The sequence below is a fragment of the Pristiophorus japonicus genome, chromosome 21 (genome assembly GCF_044704955.1).
Source record: "Pristiophorus japonicus isolate sPriJap1 chromosome 21, sPriJap1.hap1, whole genome shotgun sequence".
NCBI classification, from domain to species: domain Eukaryota; kingdom Metazoa; phylum Chordata; class Chondrichthyes; family Pristiophoridae; genus Pristiophorus; species Pristiophorus japonicus.
In genome coordinates this window covers 79,247,599-79,273,150 of record NC_091997.1, presented here as the reverse complement: position 1 = coordinate 79,273,150, position 25,552 = coordinate 79,247,599, and the positions used below count along the sequence as shown (strand labels likewise).

The 25,552-nt window shown below is 48.5% G+C and overlaps 1 long non-coding RNA gene across 1 annotated transcript; it reads left to right on the top strand.

Moving 5' to 3' along the window:
- The first annotated feature begins 3,343 nt into the window (after positions 1 to 3,343).
- On the top strand, positions 3,344 to 23,690 carry LOC139233731 (uncharacterized). Its single transcript, XR_011588204.1, has 3 exons — positions 3,344 to 3,658; positions 8,418 to 8,466; positions 23,627 to 23,690. It is a non-coding gene; the product is annotated as an uncharacterized lncRNA (long non-coding RNA).
- The last annotated feature ends 1,862 nt before the right edge of the window (positions 23,691 to 25,552 follow it).

The following is a 25,552-nucleotide window of genomic DNA, read 5'->3' as shown; positions in this document are numbered from 1 at the left end:
ACGGGGCGCCAGAGACAGCGCTCCGTTTCCTTCATAGAAACATAGAAAAAAGGTGCAGGAGTAGACTATTTGGCCCCTCAAGCCTGCGCCACCATTTAGTAAGATCATGGCTGATCATTCCCTCAGTATCCCTTTCCTGCTTTCTCTCCATACCCCTTGATCCCTTTAGCTGTAAGGGCCATATCTAACTCCCTCTTGAATATATCCAATGAACTGGCCTCAACAACTCTCTGCAGCAGGGAATTCCACAGGTTAACAACTCTCTGAGTAAAGAAGTTTCTCCTCATCTCAATCCTAAATGGCTTACCCCTTATCCTTAGACTACGTCCCCTGGTTCTGGACTTCCCCAACATCGGGAACATTCTTCCCACATCTAACCTGTCCAGTCCCATCAGAATCTTATAAGTTTCTATGAGATCCCCTCTCATCCTTCTAAACTCCAGTGTATAAAGGCCCAATTGATCCAGTCTCTCCTCATGTGTCAGTCCCGCCATCCCGGGAATCAATCTGGTGAACCTTCGCTACACTCCCTCAATAGCAAGAACGTCCTTCCTCAGATTAGGAGACCAAAACTGAACACAATATTCCAGGTGAGGCCTCACCAAGGCCCTGTACAACTGTAGTGAGACCTCCCTGCTCCTATACTCAAATCCCCCAACTATGAAGGCCAACATACCATTTGCCTTCTTCACCGCCTGCTGTACCTGCATGCCAACTTTCAATGACTGATGTACCATGACACCCAGGTCTCGTTGCACCTCCCCCTTTCTTAATCTGCCGCCATTCAAATAATATTCTGCCTTCGTGTTTTTGCCCCCAAATTGGATAACCTCACATTTATCCACAGTATACTGCATTATCCAGGAGCGTAAGGCACAAATCCGCGTCGGGGGGTGTGGAGGGGTCGGGGGTGGGGGGGTGCGGAGATATCCGGGCTGTGTGATAAAAGTCCCGGCCCCAGAAGCTTATCGCCCTCAATCAGGGCGAGGGGCAACATCTCAGGAAGGATACATTGGCCTTGAAGGGGGTGAAGGTCAAATTCACCAGAAAGATAGCGGGGTCAGAGGGATAGGGGAGGGTATCAAGGAATCTGGATCTAAGGCGGGCGGAGGGAGTTGAGTTACAGAACAGCCATGGTCTAATTGAATGGTGGAACAAGCCAGAGGGGGTTCAATGGCCTTGTCCTGATCCTGTGCCACCGTGTTACTTTTGACGGAAAAGCAACACAATACTAAAATGGACAGGGGTGTCTTCGACTGGGACGCCAACCCATTTCCCAATCCCATTCACACTAGCTCTGTCGAAAGATTGGTGGCGCGAGGGCAGATAATTTCCAGCCAGGTTGCGGTGCAGTGATTGACTTTAAATATGCTTCACATTTAGCAAGTTGTTTGGAAAGATGCTCCATGGAAACAATTTGTACCAATTAGTGGCCAGCATGTTGCCAGGATCAGGAGGCACAACATTCGAAAGCAATTCGAACCAGGGAGATTTTTTTTCTCTTTGAAGGGGTAATACTTGCTATTTTCACTATTTACTTTACAGCAGGGTAGACTTAGAGGCTCGTCAAATCATGAAAGGACTGGATAGCGTTCCTATTGATAGATAATAATCCGGAGATGTGAGTTCAGATCCCACCGTGGCAGCTGGGGAATTTAAATACAGTGAATTCAATAAATCTGGAATTTAAAAAGCTCGTATCAGTAATGGCGACCATGAACCTATCGGATTGTCGGAAAACCTCAACTGGTTCGCTAATGTTCATTAGGGAAGGAAATCTGCTGCCCTTACCCGATATGTGGCTCCAGACCCACAGCAATGTGGTTGACTCGTAACTGCCCTCTGAAATGCCCCAGCGAGACGTTCAGTTGTAGCAAACCCTACAGCAAAGTCAGCACTGTGGGAGCACCTTCACCACGTGGCCTGCAGGTGGCTCACCACCACCTTCTCAAGGGGCAATTGGGGATGGGCAATAAATGCCAACCTCGCCAGCGACGCCCACATCCCGTGAGTGAATAAATAAAAAAAGATCATTCCAGTTTGACAGACTGGGGAGGGCCAGGAGGACAAGCGTTTAAACTCCGCGACAGTGGGAACAGACTGGATGGTGGGTGGATTCCCGTTTCCCAGAGAGCAGTGAGCCTCGGGAATGCATTGCTGGCTGGTGCAGTGGGTATTGGCTCTCTATACGCCTTCAAAAGGGAGCTAGAGCAGTTCCAGAGGTCGAACGGAAGCGGTTTTACAGAGAACATTTGGTCCATGCCATCTCCTGGACTGGTTTTAATCACCTGAGGCCGGGTGGGGGGGGGTTGTCAGAGAGGAATTTTCCATATTTTATTTTTTCTCCGCCTCTCCCAGGAGATTCGAGGATTTAGAAGGGCCTTGTCATGATTCTCCAGTCATTGAGCATGAAAGAAAGAAAGACTCGCATTTATATAGCGCCGTTCATGACCACCGAACATCCCAAAGCGCTTTACAGCCAATGAAGTATTTTTGGAGTGTAGTCACTGTTGTAATGTGGGAAACGCGGCAGCCAATTTGCGCACAGCAAGCTCCCACAAACAAGCAATGTGACAATGACCAGATAATCTGTATTGTTTTGTTGATTGAGGGATAAATATTAGCCCCAGGACACCCGGGATAACTTCTTCGAAATAGCGCCATGGGAGCTTTTACATCCACTTGATACAACGGCTCATCCGAACGACGGCACCTCCGACAGTGCAGCACTCCCTCAGCACTGCACTGGATGTTCAGCCTTGACTTACGTGCTCGAGTCTCTGGATTTGGACTGGAACCAACAACTTTCTGACTCAGAGGTGAGTGTGCTGCTCACCGAGCCACAGTTGACACACAGTGTAGGGTAGTGAGTATGATAGAGTAAGATTGAGTGTGAGGCAGGTTTGGTATTTAGCTGCCCGTGATTTTCGTATGTCCGTATGCTTTGGGTGGAGAGAGGAATTGACTACCACTTTTGCCATAGTGACGTTGTATTGCATTGAACAGGATATCAGTGGTCCACACGAGCCTCCTCCCACCCTATTCCATCTCACCCCATTAGCATAACCTTCTATTCCTTTCTCCCTCATGTGTTTATCCAGCTTCCCCTTGAATGCTCCAATGTCTGTGGCTCTGTGTTATTGAGGTTCCACATCACAAGCTGGACTCTGGCAGTCAGCCCGTCTGAAACCTCTTTTAACTGGATGCTGTAAGGAGGCCAGCGTGGATTGTTTAACAGCCTGCGAGTTGTAAACGTTGGAGTGCTGATTGACGAGAACAGCACATAGCAGGAAGAGCTTTCAACAGTCTCCCGGGTGACACCATGACGCGTAACATTCCTAAGCCGACAGAAGCTGCAATCAGCCAGGTTAGAAAGCAGACTCCGAGGCCTGGAAATGGGGCGTATTCCCGTTTGCGACCGGGCGCGGCACTGACACCGCCTCCCGCCATATTGGGCGGGGGTTTGGCAGCGGCGCTACGATATTGCGCCCCAACCTCCTGCGCCCGCAGACAGTGACATCATCGCCGTGTGCGTCGGACCCGAAATTCGCTTCCGCTCCCTCCAGCATCACCGAGCGGAAACACCGGCGCCGGTAGGACCCGCGGATTGGGGCGGCCGGCCGTTACCGGGGCGATGCTTAACGGCACGGTGGGCGAGGTCAGTAAAAAAAAAACACTTACCTTTGCTGCTGACGATTTTCTTCGCGGGTTCCTGCCCGCGATTGCTCAGCCCGCGTCTCTGCTCGAGTGCCGGGCTGATCGCAGGCGTCTCTGGGTGGTCCAGGTCAGTGATGTTTATATCGCTGAGCCTGCAGCGATGGCCCGTCCCTTTATGGGAGGGAAGGGCCCTTTGTACGAAGCAGCGCTGCACGGCCCAGTGCTGAAGTGTGCGCTCAGTTTGCGCTCCAAGAAGGACGTGGAGCCCATCATTTATATCATTTAGCGTTCCATTTTCTTCCTGGATCGTGAAGCCAATTTTTGGAAAGCAAGGAATTTTCCTGCCTCTCAAATGTCACCGCTCCTAAACGGGGTGATTATCACTTTCTCCCCCTTGTCTTAAACACAGGACTTTTGGCGTCCTGATTTGCGTATTGAAATGATGCAAGTAAGCCACCCAATGTATATTCCGCAGCCTCTCAAAATATTGAGCTGCCCAATCCCGAAACCAGGTGAATGACAGACCCGAACAGCATCTGAGCAATGGTGTGACTTGTCATGATACAGAAGACTTCATCGTATTATGAGCCAAGGACTCCAACCCCTTCCTTGGCACCGGTCCGAGGCTGAACCAGACTATTCGCAACCTTGGCATGGTACGTAACCCCAGGATAAGCTTTCGACCACATCTCCCCGCCATCACTACTGCCCTTGCCACAGCTCATCCGCTGCTGAAGCCCTCATCCATGCCCTTGTTAACTCTAGACTCGACTACTCCAACGCACTCCTGGCTGGCTTCCTATCTTCCACCCTCTATAAACTTGAGCTCACCCAAAACTCTGCTGCCCTTGTCCCAACTCGCACCAAGCCCGGCCACCCGCCGCCCCTGTTCTCGCTGACTCACATTGGCTTCCGAGTAAGGCCTCAATTTAAAAATTCTCAACCCTGTTTTCAAATCCCTCCATGGCCTCACCCCTCCCTATCTCTGTAATCTCCTCCAGCCCCACAACCCCCCCGAGATGTCTAACCCGAACCCTAACCCTAAATGACCTCCTGAGCATCCCCAATTTTAATCATTCCACCATTGGCGGCCATATCTTCAGCAGCCTGGGGCCCTAAACTCTGGAACTCCCTCCCTAAACCTCTCCTCCTCTCTCTCCTCCTTTAAGATGCTCCTTAAAATCTCCCTTTTTGACCAAGGTTTTGCTTATCTGGTCTAATATCTCCTTATATAGCTCGCTGTCAAATTTTATTTGATCATCATTATCATAGGCAGCCCCTCAAAGCGAGGATGACTTGCTTCCACGCCAAAAAGGGATGAGTTTACAGGTGTTTCAATGAAGGGCCTAATAATCCAGATCCTGAACTACATCCTGAAGGTTGGAAGATGCCGGGTGCGTGGATTTTTTTAACGTGGGGTGGCCGTTGCACACCAGCCCCCACACGGGCTTGACAGAGCTAGGTCTTGGTCCAGTGGCAAGGATTACCCAAGACTAACTGGAGACCAGCTCTGCTGCACGGGCCTAGTGCGCGCACATATCGCAGTGTGGGCTGGGCCCGTGCTGCCCCTGGGCCCTCGCCTCTTCTGGGTCCCAGATTCACGCCTCTCCTGGGCCCCGGTCACTTCCCTCTACAAACTCTCGCCGCTCCTTCGCCCCTCCTGCTGTGCCTGCCCGCTCTGCAATCAGTGACCTGGCTTCACAGCCGTCGCCCTCCTGCAGCAGCACACGCTGATCCCCGCAGTGGTATGCCGCCACACGCTGCTCCCTCCAATGGCCCCGGCCTGCTGATGGTCTTGCTGGCCGAGCCCACACCTCATCGGCGTGCAGCAGCGTGTGACATTTTACTATGTTATAGGTAATTCGAAGACCAGGCCCTCAAATCTGCCACCAAGCTCATGGTCTACAGGGCTGTAGTAATACCCGCCCTCCTGTATGGCTCAGAGACATGGACTATGTACAGCAGACACCTCAAGTCGCTGGAGAAATACCACCAACGATGTCTCCGCAAGATCCCACAAATCCCCTGGGAGGTCCGACGCACCAACGTTAGCGTCCTCGGCCAGGCCAACATCCCCAGCATTGAAGCACTGACCACACTTGAGCAGCTCCGCTGGGCAGGCCACATTGTTCGCATGCCAGACACGAGACTCCCAACGCAAGCGCTCTACTCGGAACTCCTTCACGGCAAACGAGCCAAAGGTGGGCAGAGGAAACGTTACAGGGACACCCTCAAAGCCTCCCTGACAAAGTGCAACATCCCCACCGACACCTGGGAGTCCCTGGCCACAGACCTCCCTAAGTGGAGGAAGTGCATCCGGGAGGGCACTGAGCACCTCGAGTCTCGACGCCGAGAGCATGCAGAAATCAAGCGCAGGCAGCGGAAGGAGCGTGCGGCAAACCTGTCCCACCCACCCTTTCCCTCAACGACTATCTGTCCAACCTGTGACAGGGACTGTGGTTCCCATATTGGACTGTTCGGCCACCTAAGGACTCATTTTTAGAGTGGAAGCAAATCTTCCTCGATTCCGAGGGACTGCCTATGATGATGATGATGATGATGATGATGTTAAAGGTGTCATGTATTCAACCAGCATTGTAACCCATGTATAAACTGACCTAAGTTGTACACCGTGAGAACACTGACCACTAGGTGGGAGACACTCCTAACCTGGACCTTCAGGTATAAAATGGGAAGCTCCACCCACCTTCATCACTTGAGTGCTAAGGAATAAAGGACAGGTCACAGACTGACCTTCTCTCAAGCATGGGCCTCGTGTGCATTTATACTGTGTAGTAAGGACGTATCAAAAGGTGCTATATAAACGCACGTCGCTGGTGTTGTTATTTGAAGGGAAAAGCTTTTGCAGCAACTTCGCGGAACTGACCAAATTGGTTATTTTCTAACTTCAACGTATAGTTTTCCATCAGCGGTGTTGAGATATGACAACAGGACATGGGCTAGTTCAAGGCATTGAGTAAAAGAGACGTAACATCTGGATTATAAATGACATGAGATGCAAAGAGAGAACAATGGATGTGTGGGTGGTAACGTAATTGAGGGAGACATGACACGTCATTCCAAGTGGTTCATAAATGTCTTCTGAAGTGACAAGATTGAATTACAGTCTGAAATCATTCCCAGTATTTTTAAACACGATGTAATACATGGTTTAATTTCCTTTGGGGGGTTTTAGTCAGATTGGGGCCTGATCTGAACTCGTAGCAGCAGCTCGTGTATCTGCCGAGTGTCAGTCTGCTCCTCATGCTTGAACTGAGATGGCACATGCACCAGACGATTAATGACTGCTTGTTAATTACTGCAACTCTACCTTCAAATAATCTGCGGTCCATTTCCTGGAGATTTTCTGTGTGCATGAGCGTATTGGTTTAAAATGGGTAGGTTTTTAGTAACTGCATTGAATGGCTCATAAGAACATAAGAAATAGGAGTAGGCCATTTGGTCCCTTGAGCCTGCTCCGCCATTCAATAAGATCATGGCTAATCTGATCTGGCCTCAGAAAGGGGAGGAATCGATAAGGGTCCTCTGAAGAAGATTGCAGGGAGCAGTACACAAATTTAGTATTGCTTTCAAGTCTGTTTTTTTCCTTCTTAAAGGGTAGTTTACCCCATCCCCCACCTTCAACATTCACTCCCTCCACCACCGGCGCACCCTGGCTGCAGTGTGCACCATCTACAAGATGCACTGCAGCAACTCGCCAAGGCTTCTTCGGCAGCACCTCCCAAACCCGCGATATATTAAAAAGTTAAAAATTGATAAAAACAGCAAAAACTATTTTAACATTGCTACCTATGGGACTAGTGCAACCGTCAATACTGTTTGAATTATTTGGTTCATTTTGCAATAGCTTTATTGATGATGTCCACAGGCACCACTTCCATGTGCTACCATATAGACAAATGTGCAAATTTTAGTTAAAGAGCTTTGCAAGACCATTTTTGTAACAGTCATTCACAAGGAATACCACCTAGAAGGACAAGGGCAGCAGGCGCATGGGAACATCACCACCTCCATGTTCCCCTCCAAGTCACACACCATCCTGACTTGGAAATATATCGGCTGTTCCTTCATCGTCGCTGGGTCACAATCCTGGAACTCCCTCCCTAACAGCACTGTGGGAGCACCTTCACCACACGGACTGCAGCGGTTCAAGAAGGCGGCTCACCACCATCTTCTCAAGGGGCAATGAGGGAGGGGCAATAAATGCCGGCCTTACCAGCGATGCCCAAATCCCGTGAATGAATTTTTAAAATTGTCAGTTACTCAGGAAAGGTACAAGAAGACTTGTATTTATATACCACCTTCCGTGACTTCATGACGTCCCAAAGTGTTCTACAGTACTTTTTCACAATATGGGCACTGTTGTAATGTAGCAGCCAATTTGCGCACAGCAAGGACACAAAAATAGCAATGAGATATATGACCAGATAATCTGTTTTATCGAATTTGGAGGAGAGATAAATATTAACCATGACGTCAAGAATAACTCCCCTGCTCTTCTTCAAATAGAGCTATGGGATTTTTCACACCCACTATAGCGAGCAGGCAGGCCTCAGTGTAGCAGCTCATCGAAAGACGGCACCTCAGCAAACTTTGAGGGAACATGATCGAGGCATGTGAAATAATAAAAAGATTAATTTCGGCCCAAGTGGATAGTTTATTTGTGCGAGACAAGACTAAAATGGACAGTAAGAATATTACAGACTCGTTAAATGAGAACTTTATATCTGTTTTTACAGGAGAAAGAGGAAAAAATACCACGATACAAGGGGACCTAAAAATGTCATGGTGAGGAACTGAATGGATTTAATGGGGTGGATTTCCCGGTCCTTTGCGCTCTGTTTTTCGCTCCGTAACGGTGGCAATGACGGCGATGAGGTTTTCTAGGCGGGCGATCAGCCTCCAGCGCCCCGTGGGAGGGTTTCTGGGCCAGTTTTGTGGCGGCGTGTTTTATGACTCCCGCCCGACCCGTACGCCCCGCAGCGAACACCTGAGAAATAGGGCAAGGAACCTATACCGACTGCAGGGAGCTAAGTAATGCAGTGCAAAGGTAAATGTGATTGTTTTTTCTTTTAAGTTGATTTGCTATTTATGTTGTGGTGGCGTGAGCTGTGTATTGGGAATGTTTTTGTGGGTTTTCTTTCTCCCCAGGCGTCTCTGGGAGCGCTCCCGGCCCGGCTCTTTAGCTCGGAGTTTCCCATCCTCGCGCCCGAGAGAGGTGTACAACGCTCCCTTAGTGCTGCCCCCCTCTGACTCAGGGCCCAGCTGCCCAAACTTACCTACTGAGGCGTACACTGTTCCCGGGCACTAACTTTACCGCCTCGCCGCCATTACCGCCCCGAAATCATCAACGCCGAAAATTCAGCCCAAAATAAGTTAAAAAAATGTAATGGAGAAAATAACGGTACTTAAGACAGACAAAGTGGGCAGATGGAGCCTCGGTTTAACGTCTCATCCGAAAGACAGCACCTCCGACAGTGCAGCACTCCCTCAGCACTGGGAGTGTCAGCTTAGATTTTTGCGCTCAAGTTCCTGGAGTTTATCAAAGTTTACAGACCACATTAAGTTGGGAGGCATGGTGAGCTGTGTAGAAGGAAGCTGAAACGACATAGACAAACTAAGTGAGTGAGCAAACATATAGCAGGTCGAGTTCAATTTGGGGAAGTGTGAGGTCATACACTCTAGATTCGAGAAAGACAGATGGCAATGTGTTTCTTAATAGTGAGAGACGAGGAGCTGTGGAAGAGCAAAGGGATTTATGTGTCCATGTACACAAAGCTAGTGCGCAAGTGCAAAAAACAATAAAAAAGCTAATGGAATATTATCTCAAGGGTTTTGGAATGCAAACCATGAAGAAGAGACGCTTCAGTTATACAGAGACTTGGTCCAAACCTATACGGAAGACCGCTTTCAGTTTTTCAACCTCAGGAAAGATATATTGACCTTGAAGGAGGTGCAGCAGAGATTCACCTAAATTAACTTTGGTGTTAGCTTAAAACCCACAACTTTCTCGCCGCCTAATTTCAACCTAATCCGCCCGGCGATAAGCTGGCAGGATTGGGACAGCAGACTGTCAGCTGTGGCTCAGTGGGCAGCATTCTCGCCTCTGAGTCAGAAGGTTGTGGGTTCAAATCCCACTCCAGGGACTTGAGCACACAACTCTAGGCTGACACTCCAGTGCAGTGCTGAGGGAGCGCTGCACTGTTGGAGGTGCCGTCTTTCGGATGAGACGTTAAACCAAGGCCCCGTCTGCTCTCTCAGATGGATGTAAAAGATCCCTATTTCGAAGAAGAGCAGGGGAGTTATCCGCGGTGTCCTGGCCAATATTGATCCCTCAATCAACACAGTAAAAAAACAGATTATCTGGCCATTATCACATCACTGCTTGTGGGAGCTTGCTGTGTGAAAATTGGCTGCTGCATTTCCTACATTATAATAGTGACTACACTCCAAAAAGTACTTCATTGGCGGTGAAGCGCTTTGAGACGTCCGGTGGTCGTGAAAGGCGCTATATAAATGCAAGTCTTCTTTTTTCCCGATCTTCAGCAGAGAGGTGTGAAATGGTCGCCCGACCCAAATCCTGCCTGCCTCTCGTCGGCATGTTAGCCTAAATTCACCCCCTCTGCCTGATAGCCAAGGCTGACGCTTCATCTACAAATTGATGTCTGTGAATAATCCTTACAATAACAGCCAGAAAAGGCAGCCCAGACGAACTTCCCCTCCTCTATTTTAGAACTGTCCAGTCTTTCTGACAAGCTTTTCTTTCAATAAAATCGAAAGCAGGCCTTTGACCCCAGGAGTTAATCCTGCCCGGCCTGTATCTGCCGAGCCCGTTTTATCTGCCGCACCGAAATAACATTTTCCTTTGCAAAAAAAAATATACACAAGCGATAGGAAACATCACGGCGAACCTTCAACCCCATGCAGACAGAACCCCAACAGATTCACCCTTTTATCTGACACTTTCAAACTGCACCGGGGGTCCCTGCGAACTTTGACATTTATCATCAAACACCCTGACTATGATTGATGGCTTTCACCTCGAAGATGACAGAGCCAACCCGGCCTATATTTGCTGTAAGGACCTGTGCTTGGATTGCAATCGGGACACTTTCTGATCAGCGAATGTGGTTTTCATTAGGGAGACAGTTTAGTTTGGGATCGGCTTACCCCAGTTGTAATTCAAAACATTCAAATCGTGCATCCACAGCACAATGTCCTTTTTATTACACTCTGCTGCCTGGTCCTGCCAGCACTTAACAGACGGGGAAAAATTAGCATTAAATGTCATGTGCAAATGCTTTGCTCTGTTGAGAGCGTTTCAAAGTGATTCCGGATTCAGACCTTTAAAGTTCATTGTTTCAAAGGAGAATTGCTTCCAACCGTTGCAAAAACATCATCCAGCAAACACTGAACAAAACCAGCCATTTGCCTGAATCGTCAGCGATGTACCGCAGATGGGAGCTGGAGGGACACCTGTATTCATGGAAAGCTGCCTGCCAAATCTTGTTTTAATCAAGAAAGCAAGCAAAGAAAGACGTGCCTTTATATAGCGCCTCTCACGATCATAGCACTTCACAGCCGACGAAGTACCTTTGGAGTGTGGCCGCTGTTGTAATCCAGGAAACCTCAGCAGCCAATGCGCGCACAGCAAGCTGCTACAAACAGCAATGTGGTAATGACCATCAGTGATGTTGGTCGAGGGATAAATACTGCCGGGGCAACTGGGGAGAGCGCCCCGCAACTATTCTTCGAAATAGTGCCGTGGGATCTGAGAATCATAGAACGGTTACAGCACAGAAGGAGGCCATTCGGCCCGTCGAGCCCGTGCCGGCTCTCAGCCAGTCCCACTCCTCCCCCCGCCCTTTCCCCGTAGCCCTGCAAATTTTTTTCCCTTCAGGTACTTATCCAATTCTTTTTTGAGTCTGCCTCCACCACCCTTTCAGGCAGCGCATTCCAGATCCTAACCACTCGCTGCGGTTTTTTTCTCACATCGCCTTTGGTTCTTTTGCCAATCACCTTAAAACTGTGTCCTCTGGTTCTCGACTCTTCCGCCAATGGGAACTGTTTCTCTCTATCTTGCACAGCCACCTGAGTTTAATGTCTTATCCAAAAGACAGCCCCTCCGACAGTGCTGCACTGGAGCACCACCCTAACTTTTTGTGCTCAAGTCTCTGGAGTGGGACTTGAACCCATAACCTTCTGACTCAGAGGCGAGAGTGCTGTCCACTGAGCCCCGGCTGACATATGGGACTCTGGCAGTTCAAGGAGAAGGCCCATCACCATCATTAGTGCCATTCGAGACGGGCAATAAATGCGGCCTTCTCACGTTGCACACATCCCAAGAAGAAATAAAACATAAATTAGTTTACAAACGTGCAACTTGGCTCAATAATGGCCTTCAGGGAAGGGAATCTGACACCCCCTTACCTGACCTGGTCAGTATAAGAATCCAGTCCCACCATATGCAGTTGACACCAATTGCCCTGTAAAGTGGCCCAACGAGCCACTCAGGCGTGCAAATATTTGCCACCAAACACTAGAAAGAAAGACTTGCATTTATATAGCGCCTTTCATGACCACCGGATGTCTCAAAGCACTTTACAACCAATGAAATACTTTTGGAGTGCAGTCACTGTTGTAATGTGGGAAACGCAGCGGCCAATTTGCGCACAGCAAATAGCTCGGTGTAAGATGGCCACCGGAGTGGCAGCTCCCTCGGGAGCTCCCCTACCCTCGTCATCTTCTGCCGTCCGACAACTTTTCACCCTCAACCTCCCCCCCTCCCACTGTCCCCTAATAGACTCTAATAGGGGGTGCATTTTTCTTAATACTTTACTTTAAACCTTAATCCCACAAATCCCACAAATTCGGGCCTACCTCAGGCGCGAACCTCCCCTCCAAACGCCCACGCCTCTCACCGAACCTCCTGCAGCGGCGACCTGGACCTGGACCTCTTTCTTCGACATCGACTCAGGTGCCCCACCCGATCCCCGATCCTCGGCGACGCCCGGTGAGCCTCCGACCAGGCGATCGGGTGCCTCCCCTTCAACGACCACCAGGACTCCTCCAGCAACAGTGGCGCTTGGGCTTCCTCCCCTCCAGCGATGACTGGGCCTCTCCTGCCCCGCTGATGACCTGGCCTCTTCTCCCCCAGCACGTGGTGAGTACCATGACTGTGACCATCCTGACCTTCCCCACTGAACTCCAGGGGACCTGCTGACCCTCTCAATGCCTGCCCCCCCAACCAGGCCTTGGACCACCTACCATCAAGGGCGCTACTCAGCGCCGAGCTTGTGGCCAACATCTCGCCGTAGGCAACTAGGCTCATACAGCAGTGCCTGGTCTCCGGTCGTCATGGACCCCCTTGCCACTGGACCAAGACCTTGCTCAGCTAAGCCCGTGTGGTAGTCAGTGTCCAATGACCACCCCACGTTAAAAGAACTCATACACAGGCATCTTCCACTCCGTTAACATGAAGCTCGGGACCTGGAATGTCAGGACCCTCATGGACAACCCCAACAGCGACAGGCCGGAACGCCGCACCGCCATAGTTGACCGGGAACTTAGACGCTTTGGCATCGACATCGCCTCCCTAATCGAGACCCGACGAGCAGGGGAAGGCCAGTTCAAGGAACAAGGTGGAGGTTACACCTTCTTCTGGAAAGGAAAACCAGAGGCAGAACGCCGTCTTCATGGAGTCGGCTTCGCCGTCAAAACTGAACCGGTCGGCCGCCTCAAAGACTCCCCCGCGGAATTAATGAACGCCTCATGACCCTTCGCCTTACCTCCCAGAACCAATGTGCCACAGTCATCAGTGCGTACGCCCCAACACTCGATGCAACGGATGAGGCTAAAGAGGATTTTTATTCCATCCCTGTCCCACGTCCCCACGGGCGACAAATTGATCCTCCGAGGTGATTATAATGCCAGGGTCGGCAAAGACACAGCCCTCTGGGGAGGCGTGATTGGCAGAGATGGGGTAAGGAAAACCAACTCCAGCGGTACCCTACTCCTGACAAAATGTCTAGAACACGAACTCCTCATCAGCAACACCCTGTTCCGCCAGAGGGACAAATACAAGGCATCGTGGAAACACCCTCGCTTCAAACACTGGCACCTGCTCGACTATGTCATTAACAGCAATGTGATAATGACCAGATAATCTATTTTTGTTAAGTTGATCGAGAGATAAATATTGGCCAGGACACCAGGGATAACTCCCCTGCTCTTCTTCGAAATAGTGCCATGGGATCTTTTACATCCACCTGAGAGAGCAGACAGGGCCTCGGTTTAACGTCTCATCTGAAAGGCAGCACCTCCGACAGTGCAGCACTCCCTCGGCACTGCACTGGGAGTGTCAGCCTAGATGTTTGCTCAAGTTCCTGGAGTGGGACTTGAACCCACAACCTTCTGACTCAGAGGCAAAAGCCCATCCCCACCTTTCCGGGGCCACTGGGGATGGAAAATTAATAAGGCTTTTCCAGCGTCGCTAACACTCCAAGCGCAATGAGATACGCTAAATATCATTGAGGTGTTCGGGCCGAATTTATAGACTCACACTCCCAGCTGGGAGCCTCACCCACTGGGAAGACATGTCAGGAAACAAGGGTGAGCAATCGTTGATTGTGATTTCCCGATCTGTGCTGCCAGTGGGCCGAGCTGACGGAAGCTGATGTAGGGGATGGTTTTGAACCCTCCCGATTAATAATCAAACTTCCTACTGGCAGATCCATTTTGTGAAATCGGCCATGTTATGATGTCAGGTCGACAAGAATGTTTTGCTCTCCCTAAACAAACAACAAAAATAGGTGGATTGTCAAACACGTTTGGACAAAAACCAGGGCACCAACTATACACGAAGAGGCAGGTTTTATGAATCTGTGCTCCTGGCTCAAAACTTTGCCCATTGGGAATTCGGGTGCGGATCCCAGTAAGCCACGTAGGATTTTCTGTTCAATAAAGAACTCCGTAAGGTCTAACGAGCGATTTCCCGTGCTCACAGTGATTTGGAGGAGACACTGTTTTAGAATCATAGAATGGTTACAGCATGGAAGAAGGCCATTCGGCCCATCGAGCCCGTGCCGACTCTCAGCCAGTCCCACTCTCCCGCCCTTTCCCTGTAGCCCTGCAAAACATTTTTCATCGGATACTTATCCAACTCCCTTTTGAAAGCCACGATTGAGTCTGCCTCCACCGCCCTCTCAGGCCGTGCATTCCAGATCCTAACCACTCGCTGCGTAAAAAAGCTTTTCCTTACATCGCCTTTGGTTCTTTTGCCAATCACCTTAAATTTCTGCAGGGACAGTATCATCATACCAGAGAAAGAGAGGGCAAAAAAGGCAGGTAATGGATGGATAATATGCAACAACAACCTGTATTTATATAGCGCCTTTAACGTAGTGAAACGTCCCAAGGCGCTTCACAGGAGTGTTATGAGATAAAAAATTTGACACCGAGCCGCATAAGGAGAAATTAGCGCAGGTGACTACAAGCTTGGTCAAAGAGGTAGGTTTTAAGGAGTGTTTTGAAAGAGGAAAGAGAGGTAGAGAGGCGGAGAGGTTTAGGCAGGGAGTTCCAGAGCTTGGGACCCAGGCATCACAAGGCACGGCCACCGATGTTTGAGCGATTATAACCAGGAATGCTCAGGAGGGCAGAATTAGAGGAGCACATATATCTCGGGCGGGGTGGGGGAGTGAGGGTGGGGAGGAGGGTTGTGAGGCTGGAGGAGATTACAGAGATAGGGAGGGGCGAGGCCATGGAGGGATTTGAAAATAAGGATGAGAATTTTGAAATTGAGGCGTTGCTTAACCGGAAGCCAATGTAGGTCAGCGAGCACAGGGGGTGATGGGTGAGCAGGACTTGGTGCGAGTTAGGACACGGGGCAGCCGAGTTTTGGATCACCTCTAGTTAACGCAGGGTAGAATGTGGGAGGCCAGCCAGGAGTACGTTGGAAAAGTCAAGTCTAGAGGTAACAAAGGCAAGGATGAGGGCTTCAGCAGTGGATGAGCTGAGGCAAGGGCCGAGACGGGTGATGTTACGGAGGTGGAAATAGGCGGTCTTAGTTATGTTGCGGCTATGTGGTCAAAAGCTCATTTCAGGGTCAAATATGACACCAAAGTTGCGAGCAATGTGGTTCAGCCTCAGACAGGAGCTGGGGAGAGGGATGGAGTCAGTGGCTAGAGAACGGAGTTAGTGGCGGGGACCGAAAACAATGGCTTCGGTCTTCATGATATTCAATTGGAGAAAATTTCTGCTCATCCAGAACTGGATGTCGGACAGGCAGTCTGACAATTTAGAGACTGTGGCGGGGTTGAGAGAAGTAGTGGTGAGGTAGAGCTGGGTGTAGTCAGCGTACATCTGGAAACTGATGCTGTGTTTCCAGATGATGTCGCCAAGGGGCAACATGTAGATGTGAAATAGGATAGTTGGAGCCAAGTAAAGTCTCAGATTGGAAAATAAAATGGCTGACCAGTTAGTGAACCAGCAAAGCAGCACTTGATCAGCTCTGCTGGGCAGGCCACATAGTTCGCATGCCAGACACAAGATTCCCAAAGCAAGTGCTCTACTTGGAACTCCTTCATGGCAAACGAGCCAAAGGTGGGCAGAGGAAACGTTACACCCTCAAAGCCTCCCTGATAAAGTGCAACATCCCCACTGACACCTGGGAGTTCCTGGCCAAAGACCCCCCCTAAGTGGTGCATCCGGGAGGGCGCTGAGCACCTCGAGTCTCGTCGCCGAGAGCATGCAGAAAACAAGCACAGGCAGTGGAAGGAGCGTGTGGCAAACCTGTCCCACCCTCCCCTTCCCTCAACGACTATCTGTCCCACCTGTGACAGGGACTATGGTTCTCATATTGGACTGTTCAGCCACCTAAGGACTCATTTTAAGAGTGCAAGCAAGTCTTCCCCGATTCCGAGGGACTACCGATGATGATGAAGATTTGTGAAACTCACACCCATTCAGTAGGAAGACTAACTTCACCTCTGAACTACTGATCCAAACAGAAAGTGATCTTTCATTTACAAAGTACCTTTTATCTGAAACATTTCATGGTTGTGACAGCAACCAGGGAATGTCTGGTGTAGCCTAGGCATTAAGTAGATAGTTGGAGAGGTAGATGGATTTATACATAACTCTCCCTAAGCCTTTACAAATCTTTAAATTTGAGCGTTTGCCATCCCAGTCACACTGAACTGAGATGGCTCTTGATCTTCAGTGAGGATTGCAGCTGCAGTGATTCAGGGGTGATGACATGGGGCCAGATGTTGAGCCTATATCACCGCACTGGTAATGGCAGGGATTGTCCTCCCAGTGGAGTTCCTGGATGCCCAGGGGCTGTGAGAAAATGACAGCTCCATTATGTTTGAGATTAGCTTCGAATTCACTGGAACAAGACACCTTGGCAGCAGAGGAGCCTTTTTGTGAAGGAACATTTCATTAATTAAAGGTAAGAGGGAACCAAATGAAGTCTCAGAGTGGAAAACAGTGCCTGGGAAATTAGTGAACCAGCAAAGCAGCATTTGTGAAACTCACACCCATTCAGTAGGAAGACTAACTTCACCTCTGAACTACTGATCCAAACAGAATGTGATCTCGCATTTGCAAAGTAGCCTTTATCTGAAATATTACATGGTTGGGACAGCAACCAGGGACTATCTGGCATAGCCCGGCATTGAAAGGGCCCTGTCATCCCCAGAAAGATGTTTGCCAACATTTTTTGTCTATTTGTTTGCAAATCCAATAGTGTCTGCTGTGGCTCAGTGGGTAGCACTCTTGCCTTGGAGTCCAAAGGTTGTGGGATCAAGTCCCACTCCAGAGACTTGAACACATAAATCTAGGCTGACACTCCAGTGTAGTGCTGAGGGAGTGCTACGCTGTCGGAGGTGCCGTCTTTCAGATGAGATGTTAAACTGAGGTCCCGTCTGCTCTCTCAGGTGGACATAAATGATCCCATGGCACTGTTTTGAAGAAGAGCAGCGGAGTTATCCTCGATATTCTGGCTAATATTTATCCCTCAATCAGCATAACAAAAACAGATTATCTGCTCATTATCACATTGCTGTTTGTGGGAGCTTGCTGTGCGCAAATTGGATGCCGTGTTTCTTACATTACAACAGTGAATGCACTCCAAAAGTACTTCGTTGGCTGTAAAGCGCTTTGAGATGTCTGTTGGTCTTGAAAGGTGCTATATAAATGCAAGTCTTTCTTTTCTTTATGGCATATACTGGGTCAAAATATGTCATAACAGCACTCACGTGCATGAAGAAAATTGCAGACGTTTCTTCACGTCCCCAAACAAAAATAGATTTTCCGAGCAGACAACTAGTGAAGCAGAACACCAACAGGAATCTGAGATCCAGTGCAGTCATCCAGGTGCAAAGCCAAAGGTTGCTGAGACCCAAAGCCAAAGGTTGCTGAGGAGCTGCTCGGGTCATAAATTGATGCTGCAATCCTGGTTTAGCACAAGGGATCACCGAAGGAACCAAAGCCGTATTAAGTCATAGAATCATAGAACGGTTACAGCACAGAAGGAGGCCATTCGGCCCATCGAGCCCGTGCCGGCTCGCTACACGACCAATTCAGCTCGTCCCACACCCCCACCCTTTCCCCGTAGCCCTGCCAGTTTTTTTCTTCGGGTACTTATCCAACTCCCATTTGAAAGCCACGATTGAGTCTGCCTCCACCACCCTTTCATGCAGTGCATTCCCGATCCTAACCGCTCGCTGCGTAAAATAGTATTTTCTCAAGTCGCCTTTGATTCTTTAGCCAATTAACTTCAATCTGTGTCCTCTGGTTCTCAACCCTTCTGCCAATGGGAACAGTTTCTCTCTATCCACTCTGTCCAGACCCCCACATCACTTTGAACGCCTCGATCAAATCTCCTCTCAACCTTCTCTGCCCTAAAGAGAACAATCCCAGCTTCTCCAGTCTATCCATGTAACTGAAGTCCCTCATCCCTGGAATCATTCTCGTAAATATTGAGTGCCCAATAGGGCAAATGACAAAGGTGCTACAAAGACACTCTGAGATTGTTCGGAAAAATGGAAGGATATGGAATTGGAGGAAGCCTATTGACATGGGTAGGTAATTGGTTAGGAGGTAGGCGACAGAGTGTAGGGATAATGGATATGTATTCTAATTTGCCTCTTGTAACTAATGGCGTCCTTCAGGGATCTCTTCTGTGGCCTCAGCTTTTCACTCTATACATAAATGCTGCTGTGGCTCAGTGGGTAGCACTCTCGCCTCTGAGTCAGAAGGTTGTGGGTTCATAGTCCCACTCCAGGGACCTGAGCGCATAAATCTAGGCTGATGCTCCAGTGCAGTGCTGAGGGAGTGTTGCACTGTTGGAGGTGCTGTCTTTTGGATGAGACATTAAACCAAGGCCCCGTCTGCTCGTAAAAGATCCCATGGCACTATTTTGAAGAAGAGCAGTGGGCGTTCTCCCCGGTGTGCTGGCCAATATTTATCCTTCAATCAGCAGAACAAAAAACGATTATCTGGTCATTATTACATTGCTGTTTGTGGGAGCTTGCTGTGTGCAAATTAGCTGCTGCGTTTCCCACATTGCAACACTTCAAAAAGGACTTAATTGGCTGTGAAGCACTTTGAGTCATCGGGTGGTCGTGAAAGGCGCTATAGAAATGCAAGTCTTTCTTTCTCTCTTTTCTTCCATGAAGGACTAGAGAGCTGTATATCCAAGATTGCAGATGACACTAAGTTAAATGGCACAGTAAATAGAGTAGATGGGGGCAGAAAGTTGCAAAGGGACATTGATAGATTAAGTGAAAATTAAGGGCAACACTGTGTCATGGAGTTTAATGTAGGGAAGAGCGAGGTCCAGCTGACCTAAGAAAGATAGATCAGAGTATTTTCTAAATGGTGAGAAGCTAGGAACTGTGGTGGAGCAGAGAGATTTAGGGGACCATGAACAGAAAGTACTTAAAACTAGTGGACTGGGCTCAAAAAAATAATTAAAAAGGCTAATGGATTGTTAGACTTCATCTCAAGAGCGTTGAAATACAAAGGGTTGGACATTATGCTACCATTGTATAAAACTCTGGTTAGACCCCATCTGGAGAACTGGGTTGAGCTCTGGGCCCCGCCCCTCAGGGAGGAAATATCGGCCTGGGGGAGGGGGGGGGGGGGGGCGGAGCAGTGCACCTTCACCGGGGCTGAAAGGGTTAAATTATGAGGATAGGTTGCACAGACTAGGCTTGTGTTCTTTTGAGCTTAGAAGATTAAGGGCTGATATAATTGAGGTGTGGAAGATGATTGAACGATTTGGTGGGGTAGATAGAAAGAAACTATTTCCTCTGGTGGGAGGGTCCAGAGCAAGGGGACAAATCATTTGTACTTTAGCCTGGCATTCCAGTATCGCACCTAACCGAGGGCGTGCTTCAAGACTGGGGCATAAAGTTGAAACATTCCCCTGTAGACCCATCAGAAGCAACAACCTGTCCTCATAATTTAACCCTTTCGTCCCCGGTGAAGGTGCACTGCTCCGACCCCCCCCCCCAGGCCGATATATCCTCCCTGAGGGGCGGGACCCAGAGCTCAACCCCAGTTTTATACCAGAGTTTTATACAATGGCAGCATAACTTCCAACCCTTTGTATTTTAACGCTCTTGAGATGAAGTCTAACAATCCATTAGCCTTTTTAATTATTTTTTTTGAGCCCAGTCCACTAGTTTTAAGTAATTTCTGTTCATGGTCCCCTAAATAGAACATAGGAACATAGGAACAGGAGGAGGCCATTCAGCTCCTCGAGCCTCTTCCACCATTCAATGAGATCTAACTCCATATATAGTTCGGGCATCTGCAATATGCTCACCTACCTCCTTTAAACCCTGGGATGGAAACCAACTGGCCCTGGGGATTTGTCGCTCTTTAGTCCCATTATTTTCTTCATTACTGTTATTTTACTTATGTTGATTTTATTGAGTCCCTGTCCCCAATTCAATATTAGCTTCCTTGAGATTTCCGACATGCCGTCCTCTTCTTTGACGGTAAACACTGACGCAAGTAATTATTTAACATGTCCGCCATTTCCCCATTGTAATTGAAAATATCAGCGCTTTCAGTTTTTAAGGGGCCGGCATTTCTCCTGACTACAATCTTTTTCCTAATTTAGCTGTAAAAATTCTTGCTCTTGATTGTGATAACCCTTGCAAGTTTCTTTTCGTACTCCCATTTTGTAGCTCTATGAAGCACATTTAACATAGAGCTACATGCAAAGGTGCATCACAGAGGCGTATTTAACATTAGGACACGACTGCTGCCAACGAACCGGAAGCGGCTGCCGTTTCATCATGGAAAAAATGCCGGGAGGGGGCAGGCCCGGAGGGAGCGGGCTGTGAGTAAAAATGCTGGTCAAAAATGCTCAGTGGAAAAAAATAGCTTCCATAGACACATAGAAATTTACAGCGCAGAAGGAGGCCACTTCGACCTATCGTGTCCGCGTCGGCCGACAAAGAGCCGCACGGCCCTCGGTCAGCAGCCCTAAAGGTTACATATAAACCTATGAACAATGAACAATGGCGGAAAGGTAAAGAGCACCCAGCCCAACCAGTCCACCCCACACAACTGCGGCACCCCTTATACTGAAAAAGTCTACACTCCACTTCCAGTTCCAGATGAACGCGCTTCCAGTCGTTGGCAGGAGTCACTCTGTTAAAATTAATGGTCTTTTTTTAAATATTCGGTCCAGGATGCGGGCATCGCTGGCAAGGCCAGCATTTATTGCCCATCCCCAATTACCCTTGAGAAGGTGGTGGTGAGCCGCCTTCTTGAACCGCTGCAGTCCGTGTGGTGAAGGTGCTCCTGCAGTGCTGTTTGGGAGGGAGTTCCAGGATTTTGACCCAGCGACGGTGAAGGAACGGTCGCTGAGCCAAATAAGGAGATATAATAAAGGATGGGTGGGTGTTAAAGGAGAAGCGGGAGGTGGAGGGGCGAAGAGGTTTAGGGAGGTGGAGAGGCAGAGAGGTTTAGGGAGATGGAGGGGCAGAGAGGTTTAGGGAGATGGAGGGGCAGAGAGGTTTAGGGAGATGGAGGGGCAGAGAGGTTTGGGGAGATGGAGGGGCAGAGAGGTTTAGGGAGATGGAGGGGCAGAGAGGTTTGGGGAGATGGAGGAGCAGAGAGGTTTAGGGAGATGGAGGGGCGGAGAGGTTTAGGGAGATGGAGGGCAGAGAGGTTTAGGGAGGGAATTCCAGAGCACGAGGTTTAGTAGGCTGAAGGACGGCTGCAAATGGTGGAAGGAAGGGAGGGGGTTGCACAAGAGGCCAGAATCAGATGAAAAGTACACATCGAAAAAACATGAAACCTTTTTTCTCTACAGATGGGTCCGCTGTGTTTTGACAGCCGTTTTGTCCTTTTTACTTGGCAAGCCTAGTTGGTACAGGGGGGGCAGAGAAGATCAAGAAAGGAGTGCACCATTTCATCAGGATGAGGTCGAACATAAGTGGCATAATAATTCACACTACCATGTCTTTGCCAACAAAGCACAGTCTATCCCCGATAATTCAAAGCTATTTTTTGCACTGAAATTGAAATGATCCAGTCCTTTGCGACAAGCAACTTTGAACTTAGAATAATAAACTGTAAAGAAAGTTCTGACAACGTGTTTTGTTGATGGAGACAATCCCCTTTTAACTGTGCCATTTACAAAGGAGACTTTCCTTTTGCCTTAGAGATAGGAACAGGAGCCCCTCGAGCAGAGTTGTATCTAGTTCCATATCCATTAATACCTTTGCCTAACAAATATTTATCAATCTCAGTTTTGACATTTTTAATTGGCCCCTCAGCGTCAACAGCTTTTTGGGGAAGAGATTTTCAGAATTCCACTACACTTTGTGTGAAGAAGTACTTCCTGACATCAAAAAATCTAGGCTGACACTCCAGTGCAGTGCTGAGGGAGTGCCGCACTGTCGGAGGTGCCGTCTTTTGGATGAGACGTTAAACCGAGGCCCCGTCTGCTCTCTCAGGTGGATGTAAAAGATCCCATGGCATTATTTCGAAGAAGAGCAGGGGAGTTCTCCCCGGTGTCCTGGTCAATATTTATCCCTTAATCAACATAACAAAAAATGCAGTCATTATCACATTGCTGTTTGTGGGAGCTTGCTGTGCACAAATTGGCTGCTGCGTTTCCCACATTACAACAATGACTACACTCCAAAAAGTACTTCATTGACTGTAAAGCACTTTGAGACACCCGGTGGTCGTGAAAGGCGCTATATAAATTCAAGTCTTTCTTTTTATCCCGAATGGTCTAGCTCCAATGACCCCTTGTTCTCTACGTGGTGGAGAACAATTTTCAATGACATTATCAATCAATATGCAGCTTTTTTATTTATGACAAGTGTTTAGTTTTGTGCGCAAGGGGAATGGCGTCCAGTATAAACAGGCCTTCCCTGATTGGAGACATGTCTCCTTAGCCTTCAAGTGACAATGGAGCAAACGAACTCAGACTATTTACGGAGATCACTTTAGCTTGGAAACAGTTTGATTAACAATCGGGAGTGCTCAAAACCGCGCCCTGCATCAGCGACTATCAGCTCTTCTCAGCCACTCCTTTTCCCCGTACAAGTGCGAGTGAAACAAGACACATATTCGCTTTTCACATTTACACCCCTTGAACATTTGTCATTTTCGCCTCTGCATTTTCACAACTCACAGGCCAGTAAATCAATGGTCCAGTCACCCTTTCTCCCTGGCCCCTGTGAGCTGCTCCTGACCCTTTTACAAATACAAGCAAGTTAATGTTTAGTTTCCAAAGGCCTTATTTTTTGTTTTCGCAAAGCTGCCAGTCGAGCAGAAACAACAGCTTCGAAAAATGTTTGGAATGCTCCCCCGTTGATAAAATGAGCCATCTATTAACGGCTGGGATAATTAATACCATCACTAGTAACTCGTCCGTGCTGAGCTGATGAATTATTTTTCATTGTACAAGATGTTGGCAGCGTTGAAGTGAAGACTGCCGAAACTCACTCCACAGCATGACCTAGTGGCCAGACCCTGCAACTACACTGTGACAGTTGACATCGTAAATCAGATGGGAAACGCTGACATCGCAATTGACAATGGGAAATGTTGAATGAAAATCGGGATGATAGATCGGGACAACGGGAATAACATCTCAGAACAAGACCTACGAACCCTTCATCGGATTTTTAACAATAATATATGGATTATGCTTACATTTCTGTGCTGCATTTGTGCTTATGTGATGTTATAGAAAAATAGGCCATTCAGCCCCTCGAGCCTATTCAATTAGATCATCTGTAACTCAACTCCTTTGCTCCCTGTCACTTGATACCCTTACCCACGAAACATTTCAAGTGACCAAGTTTCCGTAGCCTTTTGGGAGAGCGAGTTCTGGATTTCCACCTCCCTAGGTGCGGTGTATTTGCTTCATGGGTTCTTTGCTTAAGAATTCCCAGGCTACGCATTTGCTGTAAAGAACGAGCTGGTTTATTAGCAAAGGTTTAACAATCAAACCGAACCCGACCTGTTCATCCACCAGGCTCACAACTGCACGCCTCATCATGGGGAACCTGATACCAATTAATTGGGCTTTTTTTTTTACAAACCCCTGTCCTCTTTTTATTTTTATTTTTTTCTGTTTCCCAGGGCAGCTGGAAATTATTCTGCCATTCACACCCAATCTAGACCCATCTTTTGTTTCCTAACTTGTGCTATTATCATCTCAATTTGGCCCATCATTCCTTTTGTCTCTCGAATCTCTCCTGCCTTCTTCTATCACAGACCTTCCCTTTTGTTCTTTCCTCCCCTCCCCCTTTCAGTCCCCCCCACCCCGCACTTCCTTAAGAATCTGTTACATTTCAAACTTTTGCCAGTTCTGACGAAGGGTCACCGACCCGAAACGTTAACTCTGTTTCTCTCTCCACAGATGCTGCCCGACCCGCTGAGATTTCCAGCATTGGCTGTTCTTAATTCCAGATTCCAGCATCCGCGGTATTTTGCTTTTGTACCGGGGTTTTATTGAGTCTTGAGAGCATCAGGTGACTGGCTAAGCCACTCACAGTGCAACAGCTCCACAAGCCCGTGAGCATGCGCACAGGTGCACACATTACACTTTGTGTCAAAAGTGCTTTCTCCTGAATGGCCCAGCTCCGATTATACAATTGTGTCCTCTTTTTCTGGATTCTCCCATCAGAGGGAATAATTTCTCAGTATCTACCCTGTCGAATCCCTTCATCATTTGAAACACCCTGATTGGATTACTCCTCGATGTTCGAAACTGAAACATAGAAACATAGAAAATAGGTGCAGGAGTAGGCCATTCGGCCCTTCGAGCCTGCGCCAACATTCAATATGATCATGGCTGATCATTCACCTCAGTACCCCATTCCTGCTTTCTCTCCATACCCCTTGGTCCCTGTAGCCGTAAGGGCCACATCTAACTCCCTTTTGTATATATATAACGAACTGGCCTCAACAACATTCTGTGGTAGAGAATTCCACAGGTTCACAATTCTCTGAGTGAAGAAGTTTCTCCTCATCTCGGTCCTAAATGGCTTACCCCTTATCCTTAGACTGTAAGGAATGCAAGCCAGGTTTATACGACCTGTCCTCATAATTTAATCCTTTAAACTCCGCTATCATTCTGCTGAATCTGCTCTGCAGGCCAACATGTCCTTCCTGAGGTGCAATACCCAAAGCTGTACACAGTGTCCCGATGGGGTCTGACCAAGGTTCTGTACAAATAAGGCATCGCTTCCTCACTTTTGAATTCCAACCCGTCCCCCTTGAGATAGAGGCCAACATTCCATTAGCCAGTTGTAATCCCGGGATACACCTGCTCAATTTAAAATTATTCTGTTTGCATCGCCGTGGCCCAAGACCCACCCAAGAT